Below are 18106 nucleotides of genomic sequence, written 5' to 3'. Positions count from 1 at the left end.
ACCCTTAAGCCTGAAATATTTGCAGAGACTATCTTTCAGAAATGCATGATTATCAAGCACAAATATTTCAGATCCAAAGGCTGTTTACCTTTTGCAGATAAAAAAGGTCCCAAACCAAAATGTTTTCAGCCATTTGGCAAAGGCAAATGTGATTTTTCCCTGTTCATCTTTCTTTCTTCTTTTTATTTCTTTTCTCTTTCCTTTCCTCTTGTTATTTCTCCATTCTACCCCTTTCCTCTTCAACTATCGCGTCTGCAGACTGGGAGAATGGATGTGATAATAATTCTTACATAGACAACACTAGATCCAAAAGTTTATAGCCATCTTCAAGCTGAACTTCAGACTCTTCACCTTAAAAAGATATTTCCATTGAGATTAACCAGGGTTTGCAGGTTAATAAAAACCGTTCTGGTTGAAAATTAATTTGAGCCTTTATTTCATTCTGTGAACTATCAAATAAAATTAGGCTGTTCTTCTAGTCATTTATTTTGGATTTGTTGGTATGTTTAATAATACACCAGAGATGCTTTTTATTTGATTTTTAAAAATAATTATATTTGTAAAGAAAAAGAAGTTTCAAAGCTAGGGGGAATTATGTAAGTATATATACTATTTCGGTTGCTTCAAGGTATTTATTGATTCATTCTACAATAAAACATTTCACACAGAATGCCTGCTTAACAGGGAACAATATGTAGTCCAAAGATTTCCTTTAGATTTATTAGGAGACTGAAATTTTATTTTTATTTGCTCTGATAAACACAAAATCCAATCTCCCAGACCTTAAATCCAGCACTTAGAAGAGTAACTCCCTCCAAAGAGACTTTGAGACAGCTTAATTTCTCCAGTGGGAAGCTTTATATACGCGCCACCCAGGCATAACCTGGCATTTTGATAAGCTTAGTTGAAGACCCAATTAAAACATGTTTCACAAGCACAACCAGTAATGCACTCTTTAAAATACAAAGAGGAAGCAAATTACCTACCTCTTGACTCCTTTACTCACTCTGAAAATGACTTACATACAAGACAGGGAACAAACCAAGTCATGAAGTAAAATTTGAAAGTTTGAACAGTATAGACACTTTACCTGTGAGGATTTTTCACAACATTTCTAAGCTGAGTCCTTGGTTTGTACTATCAAAGCAGAACTCTAAAGTTGAGAAATTAAAGCTTGATTCTGGGTTTTTTTTTTTTTTTCCCCTGTCCTTTTTCTCTTTTCAGCAGGTTATTTTCCTGTTTAAACAAGGATGCAGATTACTATTAAATGAACTAATCACAGCAAACAGTGGCAAATAAAAGTTTAAAAAGATTTGCCTTCCATGGTAAAACTCCTATTCCAGACTTCAGGCAGCTGAGATAAAATATTTGTTTTTATGGCATTAAGAAAGAGAAAAAAGTGATGACCTCCAGAATGGTTTAGAGTATTTTCTAAAAAGTCTGCTCTTCACGGTCTAGTAAATTAAGTTCCAGTTGCTTTAGAATTAGGGAAAATTGATGAAGTACTGAAACTGAAGCACAAATGAGGACGTACAGTAAAGATAGTTCTTAAGAGTGCAATCAGATTGTGTGTGTGTGTGTGTGTGCATGCTCAGTTGTGTCAGACTCTCTGAGACTCTAGCACGCCAGGTTCCTCTGTCCGTGAAATTTTCCAGGCAAGAATACTCTGCTGCTATTGCTGCTAAGTCGCTTCAGTCGTGTCTGACTCTGTAAGATCCCATAGATGGCAGCCCACCAGGCTCCTCTGTCCCTGGGATTCTCCAGGCAAGAACAATGGAGTGGGTTGCCATTTCCTTCTCCAATGCGTGAAAGTGAAAAGTGAAAGTGAAGTCACTCAGTCGTGTCCGACTCTTCGTGACCCCATGGACTGCAGCCTACCAGGCATGGGATTTTTCCAGGCAAGAGTACTGGAGTGGGGTGCTGTTGCCTTCTCCACCAAGAATACTATGCCTGGGTTCAAACCTGGTCTTGGCCATCTACTAAACATGTAGAGCAAGTTTTTAAAAACCTACCTTGGTTTTCTCATTTGTAAAATGGGATGAATGGTAAAAAATACCTATCCTAAAGAGTTTTAGTGAGGTTTAGAGAATATGTGTATAGCCTGACAGACAAGGCTTTTATAGATGATTTATTTATCTTGCATTTTTAAGCAGTCTTGATATCGATTGATACCTAGGTCTGTGATCTCCCTGGTTGCTACCACAAATTTTGTGTCCCTGGATGGATGAATAAGGAGTGGGAATTACTGTCATGTCAGTTGACTTATGGAATCAGTTATACAATACAGTTTTAAATGAATGGCTATGGCCTCTCTACTCTGCTGAGACTAGGGCTATAGAAGTGAAAATAGAAATAAGGTCCCTGTCTTCATTCATGAAGCTTATGTATATGTGTGTGCTCAGTTATGTCCACCTCTTTGCAACCACATGGACTATAGCCCACTAGTCTCCTCTGTCCATGGAATTTTCTAGGCAAAATACTGTAGGAGATTACCATTTACTACTCCATCATGAAGTTTACTGGGAGGATAATAAATAAACACATAAATAATTTACATGGTGCTTTGAAGCAAAGAAAACAGAGAAATGATTGGAACAGTTCATTTTAGATTACCTAGTCAAGAAAGACCTCTTCGAGGAATGTTATTTAAGCTAATACCTAACTTACAAAGCAATGTCATCATCTGAAAACCTGGGGAAGAGGGCAAGGGGACATTAAACGTAAAGTCCTTGGGACAATAATTTGGGAGTTTGAGTGATAGAAAACAAGCATGGCTGGGGCAGCATGAGCAAGGAGGAGGCTGATAAGGAAAGTCAGGCAGATCACAGCCTGAAGGTCATGGTGAGAATTACAGATTTTATTCTATAATGGTTCTAGTAAAAGTCCTGTAGTCCTCCACATGCGGAAGTGATACGGTGGAGCTTCCTTAGAAAAGCTAAATGCTTCTGGCTTTTTGATGAACAGTGGCAATAGTTTTACATTGTTTCTTTCTTATATATACACATTTGGGGTACAGTCAGCTACAAACAAAGAAGTGAAGCCTTTGCTCAATAAATAAACGGAAACTTTAAGAACATTCTACCTCTGGACCTTAACTGTATCAGAACCAGGCTTTAACCTGCTATTTTGAACCTATGCCCGCTTCTGATGAACACCCCAAACATGCCCCACTGAAGATTGTAATACGCCCTTGGGTAAGAAAAGGGGAAATTGATTCAACTCTTTTTCTTACTCCTGTTAAGAAAAGAAATAAAGAATTCAGATTCCGTATGCTCCCGCTAGTCAAGAAACTTTGGTCCAGTTGTTCTTCATGTGATTTATAATACACAAAATATAGAGATTTGTAGGATTTCCAGTTCTAACATTGTTATTGATTTTTTTTACACCATATCCAGCTTCTACCAGGTTGACAGTCCATGATCTAACCCACTGAGAATTACTTAAATACAGCACTGAGTTTGATGTACTATCATTTTATGTCCTTCATGTATCTACATAAATCAGCTGTATGGAAACAGAAACTTGCAAAAGAATCAAAGCAGGTGATAGTCCTTATACTGGTGGCAGGAGACCCTAATTCTAAACCCAGCTCTGTCTCCTCTATCTTCTGAGCTTGTCATTCAGTCTCTTTGGCTCTGCACCCTCCCCCATTCTTCACTCACACAAGGTGATAATTAGCTCAGCTCATCAAGAAGTTTCCTTTTTGGAGCCAGCCTCTGTCCATAAAAAAGTCAAAAAGAGGCAGAGACAAAAAGGGAGGGAGAAAAGAATTATCACTGTTACCTGACCTACTCATTCTTTTAGCATCTCCTCAAAGGCACAAAGCTCTAAATGTGGTACCTCTGACATTATTCAGTAAATGGAAAAGTATTCTATAGTGGTGAGCTTTCCCTTACCCTTAAACACACATGGTGCAGGAGATAACTTACTCCATCTCTGTAAAGAAACTTGCTGAAAGAATTCTCATATTTTTGTGGGTGTCAGAGCTAGGAGCTCATTGCTTCCAAGTTATGTGTCATCAAATTCAGTAAGCCTCCACAATCAAATTTCTTTCTTTCTTCCCACTTTAATATTTCTTTCTCTTCCATGTATCTATTATTTTTAACAAACTTCTAATAATGACAGTGTACAGGTACAGTTCATTGGGTACCCAGCCATACTGATGCATGAATGTGATGAAGTTAATCACTGGAAGTGGAGGCTGGCTTAAGGATTTTATGATGTTGTATTGAGACCCATCATCTAGTCTGCATGTTCAGCCATGGAACAGAATGAAATGCATTTGGCTGAAAAACATTCCTTTGGCCAAAATTAAGCCATTTCCTCTCCTACAACTAGTCACCACAGTTCATGACACACGTTGTATCTTTACCAGTCATTTTAAGGTGGTCAATTTTATAGTCAGTGTCCACTCTGTTTCTTGATGTTTTAAACCAGGTCAAGCCACCCATGTACCATGCCCCATCTGACTCAGGAAAACAAACCTTCTCCTAAGAGAGTTACTCAGGACTGCCCTCTTCCTGTTTTTGACTTGTTCACATGGCTTTCATCTTCCTAGTCCCATGTTTGGATGACTTCAGAGTCTCTGTCCAGTCAGAGACCCAGTGCTTGGCATCATGTGGCATGAGTGGAGGAGGATATCAGACATATTTATACAGTAGGGACACTAATTTCCCAACTAGAAAATGAAAATAATTCCTTGTGCTGTCTAGTTATTCTGCTACACATTGATATTTTTTCTTAAATTTATTATTATTTTTTAAATTTTATTTTTACTTTATTTTACTTTACAATACTGTATTGGTTTTGCCATACATTGACATGAATCCACCACGGGTGTACATGAGTTTCCAATCCTGAACCCCCCTCCCACCTCCCACCCCATATTATCTCTCTGGATCATCCCTGTGCACCAGCCCCAAACATCCTGTATCTTATATCAAACATAGACTGGCGATTCATTTCTTACATGATAGTACATGTTTCAATGCCATTTTCCCAAATCATCCTACCCTCTCCCTCTCCCTCGGAGTCTAAAAGTCCATTCTATACATCTGTGTCTCTTTTGCTGTCTCACATAGAGGGTTATCTTTACCATCTTTCTAAATTCCATATATATGTGTTAATATACTGTATTGGTGATTTTCTTTCTGGCTTACTTCACTCTGTATAATTGGCTCCAATTTCATCCATCTCATTAGAACTGAATCAAATGTATTCTTTTTCATGGCTGAGTAATACTCCATTGTGTATATGTACCACTGCTTTCTTATCCATTCATCTGCTGATGGACATCTAGGTTGCTTCCATGTCCTGGCTATTATAAACAGTGCTGTAATGAACATTGGGGTACATGTGTCTCTTTCAATTCTGGTTTCCTTGGTGTGTATGCCCAGAGTGGGATTGCTGGCTCATAAGACAATTCTATTTGTATTTTTAAAGGAATCTCCACACTGTTCTCCATAGTGGCTGTACTAGTTTGCATTCCCACCAACAGTGTAAGAGGGTTCCCTTTCTCCATACCCTCTCCAGCATTTATTGCTTGTAGACTTTTGGATCACAGCCATTCTGACTGGTGTGAAATGGTACCTCATTGTGGTCTTGATTTGCATTTCTCTGATAATGAGTGATGTTGAGCATCTTTTCATGTGTTTGTTAGCCATCCGTATGTCTTCTCTGGAGAAATGTCTATTAAGTTCTTTGGCCCATTTTTTGATTGGGTCATTTATTTTTCTGGACTTGAGCTGCATAAGTTGCTTGTATATTTTTGAGATTAGTTTTTTGTCAGCTTCTTCATTTGCTATTATTTTCTCCCATTCTGAAGGCTGTCTTTTTACCTTGCTTATAGTTTCCTTTGTTGTGCAGAAGCTTTTAAGTTTAATTAGACCCCATCTGCTTATTTTTGCTTTTATTTCCAGTATTCTGGGAGGTGGATCATAGAGGATCCTGCTGTGATGTATGTCAGAGAGTGTTTTGCCTATGTTCTCCTCTAGGAGTTTTATAGTTTCTGGTCTTACGTTTAGATCTTTAATCCATTCTGAGTTTATTTTTGTGTGCGGTGTTAGAAAGTGATCTAGTTTCATTCTTTTACAAGTGGTTGACCAGTTTTCCCAGCACCACTTGTCAAAGAGATTGTCTTTACTCCATTGTATATTCCTGCCTCCTTTGTCGAAGATAAGGTGTCCATAGGTGTGTGTGGATTTATCTCTGGGCTTTCTATTTTGTTCCATTGATCTATATTTCTGTCTTTGTGCCAGTACCATACTGTCTTGATGACTGTGGCTTTGTAGTAGAGCCTGAAGTCAGGCAGATTGATTCCTCCAGTTCCATTCTTCTTCCTCAAGATTGCTTTGGCTATTCGAGGTTTTTTGTATTTCCATACAAATTGTGAAATTATTTGTTCTAGCTCTGTGAAAAATACTGCTAGTAGCTTGATAGGGATTGCATTGAATCTATAGGTGGCTTTGGGTAGTATACTCGTATTCACTATATTGGTTCTTCCGATCCATGAACATGGTATATTTTTCCATCTATTAGTGTCCTCTTTGATTTCTTTCACTGGTGTTTTATAATTTTCTATATATAGGCCTTTAGTCTCTAGGTAGGTATATTCCTAAGTATTTTATTCTTTTCGTTGCAATGGTGAATGGAATTGTTTCCTTAATTTCTTTTCTACTTTCTCATTATTATTGTATAGGAATGCAAGGGATTTCTGTGTGTTGATTTTATATCCTGCAACTTTGCTATATTCATTGATTAGCTCTAATAATTTTCTGGTGGAGTCTTCAGGGTTTTCTATGTAGAGGATCATGTCATCTGCAAACAGTGAAGAGTTTTAGTCTTTCTTTTCCAATTTGGATTCCTTTTATTTCTTTATCTGCTCTGATTGCTGTGGCCAAAACTTCCAGAACTATGTTGAATAGTAGTGGTGAAAGTGGCACCCTTGTCTTGTTCCTGACTTTAGGGGAAATGCTTTCCATTTTTCACCATTGAGGGTAATGTTTGCTGTGGGTTTGTCATAGATAGCTTTTATTATGTTGAGGTATGTTCCTTCTATTCCTGCTTTCTGGAGAGTTTTTTTCTTTTTATCATAAATGGATGTTGAATTTTGTCAAAGGCCTTCTCTGCATCTATTGAGATAATCATATGGCTTTTATTTTTCAATTTGTTAATGTGGTGAATTACATTGATTGATTTGCAGATATTGAAGAATTCTTGCATCCCTGGGATAAAGCCCAGTTGGTCAAGATGTATGATCTTTTTAATGTGTTGTTTGATTCTGATTGCTAGGATTTTGTTGAGTATTTTTGCATCTATGTTCATCAGTGATATTGGCCTGTAGTTTTCTTTTTGTGTGGCATCTTTGTCAGGTTTTGGTATTAGGGTGATGGTGGCCTCATAGAATGAGTTTGGAAGTTTACCTTCCTCTGCAATTTTCTGGAAGAGTTTGAATAGGATAGGTGCTAACTCTTCTCTAAATTTTTGGTAGAATTCAGCTGTGAAGCTGTCTGGTCCTGGGCTTTTGTTTGCTGGAAGATTTCTGATTACAGTTTCAATTTCCGTGCTTGTGATGGGTCTGTTAAGATTTTCTATTCCTTCCTGGTTCAGTTTTGGAAAGTTTTACTTTTCTAAGAATTCGTCCATTTCTTCCACGTTGTCCATTTTATTGGCATATAATTGCTGATATTAGTCTCATGATCCTTTGTATTTCTGTGTTGTCTGTTGTGATCTCTCCATTTTCATTTCTAATTTTATTGATTTGATTTTTCTCCCTTTGTTTCTTGATGAGTCTGGCTAATGGTTTGCCAATTTTATTTATCCTTTCAAAGAACCAACTTTTGGCTTTGTTGATTTTTGCTATGGTCTCTTTTGTTTCTTTTGCATTTATTTCTGCCCTAATTTTTAAGATTTATTTCCTTCTACTAATTCTGGGGTTTTCCATTTCTTCCTTTTTTAGTTGCTTTAGGTGTAGAGTCAGGATATTTATTTGACTTTTTTCTTGTTTCTTGAGTTATGCCTGTATTGCTATGAACTTTCCTCTTAGCACTGCTTTTATAGTGTCCCACAGGTTTTCAGTTGTTGTGTTTTCATTTTCATTTGTTTCTATGCATATTTTGATTTCTTTTTTGATTTCTTCGTTATTCAGAAGCGTGTTGTTCAGCCTCCATATGTTGGAGTTTTTAGTAGTTTTTCTCCTGTAATTGAGATCTAATCTTAATGCATTATTGTCAGAAAAGATGCTTGGAATGATTTGATTTTTTTTGAATTTATCAAGGTTAGATTTGTGTCCCAGGATGTGATCTATCCTGGAGAAGGTTCTCTGAGCACTTGAGAAAAAGGTGAAATTCATTGTTTTGGGATGAAATATCCTATAGATATCAATTAGGTCTAATTGGTCTATTGTATCATTTAAAGTTTGTGTTTCTTTGTTAATTTTCTGTTTAGCTGATCTGTCCCTAGTTGTGAGTGGGGTATTAAAGTCTCCCACTATTATTGTTATTGTTAATTTCCCCTTTCATACTTGTTAGCATTTGTCTTACATATTGCAGTGCTCCTATGTTGGGTGCATATATATTTATAATTGTTATATCTTCTTCTTGGATTGATCCTTTGATCATTATGTAGTGTCCTTCTTTTACTCTTTTCAAAGCCTTTGTTTTAAAATCTATTTTATCAGATATGAGTATTGCTACTCCTGCTTTTTTTGGTCTCTATTTGTGTGGAATATCTTTTCCAGCCCTTCACTTTCAGTCAGTATGTGTCCCTTGTTTTGAGGTGGGTCTCTTTTAGGCAGCATATGTAGGGATCTTGTTTTTGTATCCACTCAGCCAGTCTTTGCCTTTTGGTTGGGGTATTCAACCCATTTACGTTTAAGATAATTATTGATAAGTATGATCCCGTTGCCATTTACTTTATTGTTTTGGGTTTGGGTTTATATGTCCTTTTTGTGTTTCCTGTCTAGAGAATATCCTTTAGCATTTGTTGGAGAGCTGGTTTGGTGGTGCTGAATTCTCTCAGCTTTTGCTTGTCTGGAAAGCTTTTGATGTCTCCTTCATATTTGAATGAGATCCTTCCTGGGTACAATAATCTGGGCTGTAGGTTATTTTCTTTCATCACTTTAAGTATGTCTTGCCATTCCCTCCTGGCCTGAAGCGTTTCTATTGAAAGATCTGCAGTTATCCTTGTGGGAATCCCCTTGTGTATTATTTGTTGCTTTTCCCTTGCTGCTTTTAATATTTGTTCTTTGTGTTTGATCTTTGTTAATTTGATTAATATGTGTCTTGGGGTGTTTCACCTTGGGTTTATCCTGTTGGAACTCTCTGGTTTTCTTGGACTTGGGTGATTATTTCCTTCCCCATTTTATGGAAGTTTTCAACTATTATCTCCTCAAGTATTTTCTCATGGTCTTTCTTTTAATCTTCTTCTTATGGGAATCTATAATTCGAATGTTGGAGCGTTTCATATTGTCCTGGAGGTCTCTGAGATTGTCCTCATTTCTTTTAATTCGTTTTTCTTTTTTACTCTCTGATTAATTTATTTCTACCATTCTATCTTCTATTTCACTAATCCTATCTTCTGCCTCCGATATTCTACTATTTGTTGCCTCCAGAGTGTTTCTGATCTCATTTATTGCATTATTAATTATATATTGACTCTTTTTTATTTCTTCTAGGTCCTTGTTAAACCTTTCTTGCATCTTCTCAATCCTTGTCTCCAGGCTATTTATGTGTGATTCCATTTTGATTTCAAGATTTTGGATCATTTTTCACTATCATTATTTGGAATTGTTTCTCAGGTAGATTCCCTATCTCTTCCTGTTTTGTTTGGTTTGGTGGGCATTTCTCCTGTTCCTTTACCTGCTGGATATTCCTCTGTCTCTTCATCTTGGTTATATTGCTGCATTTGGGGTGGCGTTTCTATATTCCGGGAATTTGTGGAGTTCTCTTTATTATGGAGTTTCCTCACTGTGGGTGGAGTTGTATCAGTGGCTTGTCAAGGTTTCTTAGTTAGGGAGGCTTTGTTGGAGTTCTGGTGGGTGGAGCTGGATTTGTTCTCTCTGGAGCGCAATGAAGTGACCAGTAATGGTGATGAGATGTCAGTGGTTTTGGAGTAACTTTGAGCTGCCTGTATATTGAAGCTCAGGGCTGTGTTCCTGTGTTGCTGGAGAATTTGTGTGGTATGTCTTGCTCTGGAACTTGTTGGCCCTTGGGTGGTGCTTGGTTTCAGTGTAGGTATGGAGGCATTTGATGAGCTCCTATCGATTAATGTTCCCTGGATTCAGGAGTTCTCTGATGTTCTCAGGATTTGGACTGAAGCCTCCTGCTTCTGGTTTTCAGTTTTATTTTTACAGTAGCCTCAAGACGTCTCCATCTATACAACACTGATGGTAAAGCATCTAGGTTAAAGATGAAAAGTTTCTCCACATTGAGGGACACCCAGAGAGGTTCACTGAGTTACATGGAGAAGAGAAGAGGGAGGGGGTAGTTAGAGGTGACTGGAATGAGATGAGGTGGGATCAAAAGAGGAGAGAGCAAGCTAGCCAGTAATCACTTCCTTATGTGCACTCCTCAGTCTGGACCATTCAGAGATGTTCACAGAGTTATACAGGGAAGAGGAGAGGGAGGAAGTAGACAGAGGTGGCCAGGAGGATAAAAGAGGGAAATGAAAAGGAGAGAGACAGATCCAGCCAGTAACCAGTTCCCTAAGTGTTCTCCATTGTCCGGAGCACACAGAGATTCACAGAGTTGGGTAGAGAAGAGAGGGGGGTGGGAGGAGACAGAGACAACCTGGTGGAGAAAAAGGAGAGTCCAAAGGAGGAGAGAGTTGTCAAGCCAGTAATCTCACTCTCAGGTAAAATTGGGTACTGAAGATTGGGTTTTTAAATGTACTAAATTGGCAAAAAAATACCAAAAAGCAAAGATTAAAAATCTAGAGTAGAGGTTGGATTTTCAAAAATACAATATAAAGAAAAGTAGTAGAACAAGAAGAAAAGAAAGAAAAAAAGCAAAGCTACAAGAATTATTAAACAACAACAACAACAACCACAATACAACGTTTACTTTAAAAATAGGGTATTTTTTTTTTTGAAAAGTGATAGTAGGTTATAAAAATAAAAATTAAAGGAGAAATAGAGGACTAAAAAATTTTAGAAAGTTTAAACAAAAAGGAGAAGAAAAAGAAAAGAAGAAAAAAGAATCAAACAACAACATCAACAACAACAACAAAAAGAGAATGGTCGTAAAAATAGTAAAGATATTTCTGGGACTTTCTTTGGTATTGTCGGCAGTGTGGGGTCACTCCAAGGCTGTTCCCTCTGTTTAGCTTCTTCTGTTTGCTAGTCTCTTCAGTGTCTGATTTCCTCCCTGACGCAAGGGATGTGGTGGTGGACACTTTTGTTTTATTTTAAGGCTCAGTTGTTCAGTCGTGCTGTTGGGACGGAGGGATGCTGCAAACAAATAACACTGGCATGTGCTCTCAGTGTCTCAGCCCCACTGCGCATGCCCCTGCACAAGGCGCACACCACTCAGGCTCTACGTTACTCCACTGGGAACCGTCTGAGGCTGGCCCTAGGCTGCATGCACCTCCCCGGTCTAAGCCACTCAGCCTCGGCTCTCAGGTAGCCCTCAGAGGTGCAGATTTGGTTCGACCTGCCTTTTGTGTCCTTCCCAGGACCGCATAGCTCAGGTGTTTGGCGAGCGTGGTTGCTGTGACTTATCGCCTTTCCCTGCTGCTCAGTTTTCTGGGTGTACCGCTGGCACCCCTTGTCAGGCAGATGGTGACTGTCCAGAACCCCAAGAAATCTTAGTTTGCAAAGAAGCCTGCTTGTAGTTTGGTAGGTAAAGTCTCTCTGGGGCTGTGATTGCCCCCTTCCAGCCCTTACGGCTCTGGCTTCCTTTCATTGGTGGGGGATGGTCTGCAGTCGGCTATTTCTGTTCCGTCCTTTGTTCTGTGTGCAGTCCTGGAGGTGTCTTATATTAGAGCTCTTCACGTGGTAGCTATCCCACAGTCTGGTATGCTAGCCCAAGTTAGTTTTTTCTAGTTACATTTGGGGCATTCCGGCCTGAATCTTACAAAGCACTGCAGCCTGCACTACCCTGCCCAGCCCCCACTTGCTAGTGGTGGATGCAGGCGTCTGTGCTGCTTCTCCACTGGGGGAGTAACTGTTGGGCTCATAATCTGTTGGTTTTAATTATTTATTTATTTTTCTTCCCTGTTATGTTGCCCTCTGTGCTTCCAAGGCTCGCCACAGACTCAGCAGTGAGAATGTTTCCTGGTGTTTGGAAACTTCTCTATTTTTAAGACTGCCTTCCCAGGACAGAACTCCCTTCCTGAGACAGAGCTCCCTCCCTACATCCTTTGTCTCTTTTTTTTGGTCTTTTTTATTTTTCCTACCTGTTTTTGAAGACTGCTTTTCTGGGTGCCTGATATCCTCTGCCAGCATTCAGAAGTTGTTTTGTAGAATTTACTCAGCATTGAAATGTTCTTTGGATGAATTTTTGAGGGAGAAAGTGGTCTCCCCATCCTATTCCTCCACCATCTTAGGACCATCCCCTGCCTTTCTTTGGGACTGGAATGAAAACTGCCTTTTCCGGTTCTGTGGCCACTGCTGAGTTTTCCAAATTTGCTGGCATATTGAGTGCAGCACTTTCACAGAATCATCTTTTAGGATTTGAAATAGCTCTGCTGGAATTCCATCACCTCCACCAGATTGTTCATAGTGATGCTTCCTAAGGCCCACTTGACTTCATATTCCAGGATGCCTGGTTCTAGGTGAATGACCACACCGTCGTGGTTATCTGGGCCATTGAGATTTTTTTAAAAATAGTTCTGTATATTCTTGCCACCTTTTCTTAATATCTTCTGCTTCTGTTAAGTCCATACCATTTCTGTCCTTTATTGTGCTCATCTTTGCATGATTGTGCCCATCTTTGCAAGTTCCCTTGATATCTCTAATTTTCTTGAAGAGATCTCTAGTCTTTCCCATTCTATTGTTTTCCTCTATTTCTTTGCATCGGTCACTAAAGAAAGCTTTCTTATCTCTCCTTGCTATTCTTTGGAACTCTGCATTCAGATGGTTATATCCTTCCTTTTCTCATTTGCCTTTAGTTTCTCTTCTTTTCTCAGCTACTTGTAAGGCCTCCTTAGACAACAATTTTGCCTTTTTGTATTTCTTTTTGTTGGGGATGGTCTTTTTCACTGCCTTCTATACAATGTTAGGAACCTCCATCTATAGTTCTTCAGACACTCTATCAGATCTAATTGCTTGAATCTATTTGCCACTTTCACTGTAGAATCATAGGGGATTTGATTTAGGTCATACCTGAATGGTCTAGTGGTTTTACCCTACTGTCTTCAACTTAAGTCTAAATTTTGCAGTAAGGAGTTCATGATCTGAGCCACAGTCAGTTCCTGGTCTTATTTTGGCTGACTGTGTAGAGCTTCTCCATCTTTGGGTGCAAAGAATATAATCAGTCTGATTTTGGTACTGACCATCTAGTGATGTCCATGTGTGTAGAGTTGTTTCTTAGTCATCTCCTAAGAAGGAGCTTAGAGAGCCTAAGAAACAATGTTTGAAGCAGGTACAAAAGGGTCTTAGAGATCCACACTATCATTAGTAATGGTGGTAAGTGAAGAAAGTGTTCTGGGATTGTTCGTATTTCTGACTTTACTCCTTTTTCTTTGGATCACAACATTCTAGATCCCTTCTACTGCAGCTTCTATCCTTAAACCAGCTTGTTCTGTCTTCAGAGTATCATGCTTGAGGTTCCTCCTGCTCAGATGCTCTTCTACCATTTCTCTTCAAGTGGCTGTCTCTTCCTTTCATCACTGCTCAAATGAAACCACCTCCAAGAAGCCTTCCTTGATCACCGCATTTATATACTGCCACACACATTGCTTACTTTATATTAAGTAAAATTTATTATTTTTCTTTTTTATCTTTAAATTGAGTAATAATTAGTATACAATGTTTTAGGTGTACAATGTAGTGGTTTAATATTTTTATATTTTATGAAATGATCACCTCAATAAGATGAATTATCATCCATCACAAAGCTAAGTTGTCAAGTACTATTGACTATATCCCCTCAGTTCAGTTCAGTTCAGTCGCTCAGTTGTGTCTGACTCTGCAACCCCGTGAATCGCAGCACGCCAGGCCTCCCTGTCCATCACCATCTCCCAGAGTTCACTCAGACTCACATCCATCGAGTCAGTGATGCCATCCAGCCATCTCATCCTCGGTCGTCCCCTTCTCCTCCTGCCCCAATCTCTCCCAGCATCAGAGTCTTTTCCAGTGAGTCAACTCTTCGCATGAGGTGGCCAAAGTACTGGAGTTTCAGGTTTAGCATCATTCCTTCCAAAGAAATCCCAGAGTTGATCTCCTTCAGAATGGACTGGTTGGATCTCCTTGCAGTCCAAGGGGCCCTCAAGAGTCTTCTCCAACACCACTCTTCAAAAGCATCAATTCTTCGGCACTCAGCCTTCTTCACAGTCCAACTCTCACATCCATACATGACCACAGGAAAACCAAAGCCTTGACTAGACGGACCTTAGTCAGCAAAGTAATGTCTCTGCTTTTGAATATGCTATCTAGATTGGTCATAACTTTTCTTCCAAGGAGTAAGCATCTTTTAATTTCATGGCTGCAGTCACCATCTGCAGTGATTTTGGAGCCCCCCCCCAAATAAAGTCTGACACTGTTTCTACGGTTTCCCCATCTATTTCCCATGAAGTGATGGGACCAGATGCCATGATCTTCGTTTTCTGAATGTTGAGCTTTAAGCCAACTTTTTCGCTCTCCTCTTTCACTTTCATCAAGAGGCTTTTTAGCTCTTCTTCACTTTCTTCCATAAGGGTGGTGTCATCTTCATATCTGAGGTGATTGATATTTCTCCCGGTAATCTTGATTCCAGCTTGTGTTTCTTCCAGTCCAACGTTTCTCATGATGTACTCTGCATATAAGTTAAATAAGCAGGTGACAATATACAGCCTTGACGTACTCCTTTTCCTATTTGGAACCAGTCTGTTGTTCCATGTCCAGTTCTAACTGCTGCTTCCTGACCTGCATACAGATTTCTCAAGAAGCAGGTCAGGTGGTCTGGTATTCCCTTCTCTTTCAGAATTTTCCAAAGTTTATTGTGATCCACACATTTATATCCTCATGGCTTATCTATACTATACGAACAAAGCTAGTGGAGGTGATCGAATTCCAGTTGAGCTCTTTCAAATCCTGAAAGATGATTCTGTGAAAGTGCTGCACTCAATATGCCAACAAATTTGGAAAACTCAGCAGTGGCCACAGGACTGGAAAATGTCTGTTTTCATTCCAATTCCAAAGAAAGGAAATGCAAAAGAATGCTCAAACTACCGCACAATTGCACTCATCTCACATGCTAGTAAGTAATGCTCAAAATTCTGCAAGCCAGGCTTCAGCAATATGCAAACCATGAACTCCCTGATGTTTGAGCTGGTTTTAGAAAAGGCAGAGGAACCAGAGATCAAATTGCCAACATCCTCTGGATCATGGAAAAAGCAAGAGAGTTCCAGAAAAACATCTATTTCTGCGTTATTGACTATGCCAAAGCCTTTGACTCTGTGGATCACAATAAACTATGGAAAATTCTGAAAGAGATGGGAATACCAGACCACCTGACCTGCTTCTTGAGAAATCTGTATGCAGATCAGGTACCAACAGTTAGAATTGGACATGGAATAACAGACTGGTTCCAAATAGGAAAAGGAGTACGTCAAGGCTGTATATTGTCACCTGCTTATTTAACTTATATGCAGAGTACATTATGAGAAATGCTGGACTGGAAGAAGCACAAGCTGGAATCAAGATTGCCGAGAGAAATATCAATAACCTCAGATATGCAGATGACACCATCCTTATGGAAGAAAGTGAAGAAGAGCTAAAAAGCCTCTTGATGAAATTGAAAGTGGAGAGTGAAAAAGTTGGCTTTACGCTCAACATTCAGAAAACGAAGATCATGGCATCTGGTCCCATCACTTCATGGGAAATAGATGGGGAAACCGTAGAAACAGTGTCAGACTTTATTTTGGGGTGCTCCAAAATCACTGCAGATGGTGACTGCAGCCATGAAATTAAAAGACGCTTACTCCTTGGAAGAAAAGTTATGACCAACCTAGATAGCATATTCAAAAGCAGAGATATTACTTTGCTGACTAAGGTCCATCTAGTCAAGGCTATGGTTTTTCCTGTGGTCATGTATGGATGTGAGAGTTGGACTGTGAAGAAGGCTGAGTGCCGAAGAATTGATGCTTTTGAAGTGTGGTGTTGGAGAAGACTCTTGAGGGTCCCTTGGACTGCAAGGAGATCCAACCAGTCCATTCTGAAGGAGATCAGCCCTGGGATTTCTTTGGAAGGAATGATGCTAAACCTGAAACTCCAGTACTTTGGCCACCTCATGCGAAGAGTTGACTCACTGGAAAAGACTCTGATGCTGGGAGAGATTGGGGGCAGGAGGAGAAGGGGACGACCAAGGATGAGATGGCTGGATGGCATCACTGACTCGATGGATGTGAGTCTGAGTGATCTCCGGGAGATGGTGATGGACAGGGAGGCCTGGTGTGCTGCGATTCATGGGGTCGCAAAGAGTCAGACACGACTGAGCGACTGAACTGAACTGAATCCCCTTCATTTATTTCATCCATGTTTCCACCTCTCTCCCCTTTGGGAACCACCTTTTTGTTCTCTGTATCTGTGAGTTTGTTTCTGTTTTTGTTTTTTTGTTCATTTGTTTTTTAGAGTCCACATATAAGTAAAAGTATGCATATTTATTTTTCTTTGTCTGATTTATTTCAGTTAACACAATACCCTCCAGGTTCATCCAGACAAACCCACAGCTAACATCATACACAATGGTAAAAAGTGTTTCCTCTTTTTCGAAACAAGCCAAGGTTGCCCATTCTTGTCATTTTTGTTGACTAGGACTTCACAGCAGTTAGGCAAGTAAAAGCCATTCAAATTGAAAAGGGAAAAGTAAAACCATCACTATTAGCAGATAGCATAATACTATATATAGAAAATTCCATCCAGGCTTCTTAGAACTAATGCATCAATTCAGTAAAGTTTTGGGATATAAGATTTGTTTACAGAATTCTGTTGCATTTGTGTAGACTAATAATGAGCTATCAGAAAGGGAAATGAAGAAAGCAATGGCATCACAGTTGCATCAAAAAGAATAAAACACCTAAGAATAAGTTTAACCTAGAGGTAAAAGGTCTGTACTCTAAAATCTATTAGACTTTGATGACAGAATTAAAGACAACACAAATGGATGGAAAGATATATACCATGCTTACAGGTTGGAAGAATCATCATTAAAATGTCCATATTACACAAAGAAATCTATGGATTCATTTAATCCCTACCAAAATTCTAATGGCATTTTTTTTCACAATACAAAATAATTCTGAAATTTGTGTGGAATCACCAGAGACCCTAAATAGCCAAAACTTTTTCTTCTCATGCTATGGCATGAGATAAAGACTGTGATTCTGATTCCTGAGTTTATTTATAAATAGAGGCTCAAAAGATAGGACTGATGGTATTTCTAGTCTCTTTCTTTGTGGAAGACTCTCATGTTGCTGAAAGGTGAAATGGCAGGACAAATTTAATGGAAGAATGTTGCTTTGGCATCTTTCAGAGAATAACTACCTGTCAACCTGTGGTATGAAGAAGGTAGGGGTCATTAAGCAGCAGTGGTCCTGGGGACAGGGGTCTCAAGGCTTCAGCAGACTCATGTTGCTGCTGCCTCCTATTATTTCATCTTCTTTGCATGACAGCATAATGACATCATTATACATTTATGGAAAGAATAGCCACAGAAAAAGAGCAAGTTTCCTGCTGCTGCTGCTAAGTCATTCGGTTGTGTCCTTGTCTGTGTGACCCCATAGATGGCAGCCCACCAGGCTCCTCCGTCCCTGGGATTCTCCAGGCAAGAATACTGGAGTGGGTTGCCATTTCCTTCTCCAATGCATGCATGCATGCATGCTAAGTCACTTCAGTCATGCCCAACTCTGTGCAACCCTATGGACAGCAGCCTACCAGGCTCCTCTGTCCATGGGATTCTCCAGGCAAGAC

This window comes from Ovis aries, chromosome 2 (assembly GCF_016772045.2).
Source record: "Ovis aries strain OAR_USU_Benz2616 breed Rambouillet chromosome 2, ARS-UI_Ramb_v3.0, whole genome shotgun sequence".
In the NCBI taxonomy this organism is placed as follows: domain Eukaryota; kingdom Metazoa; phylum Chordata; class Mammalia; order Artiodactyla; family Bovidae; genus Ovis; species Ovis aries.
Note: the sequence above shows the minus strand (reverse complement) of the source record.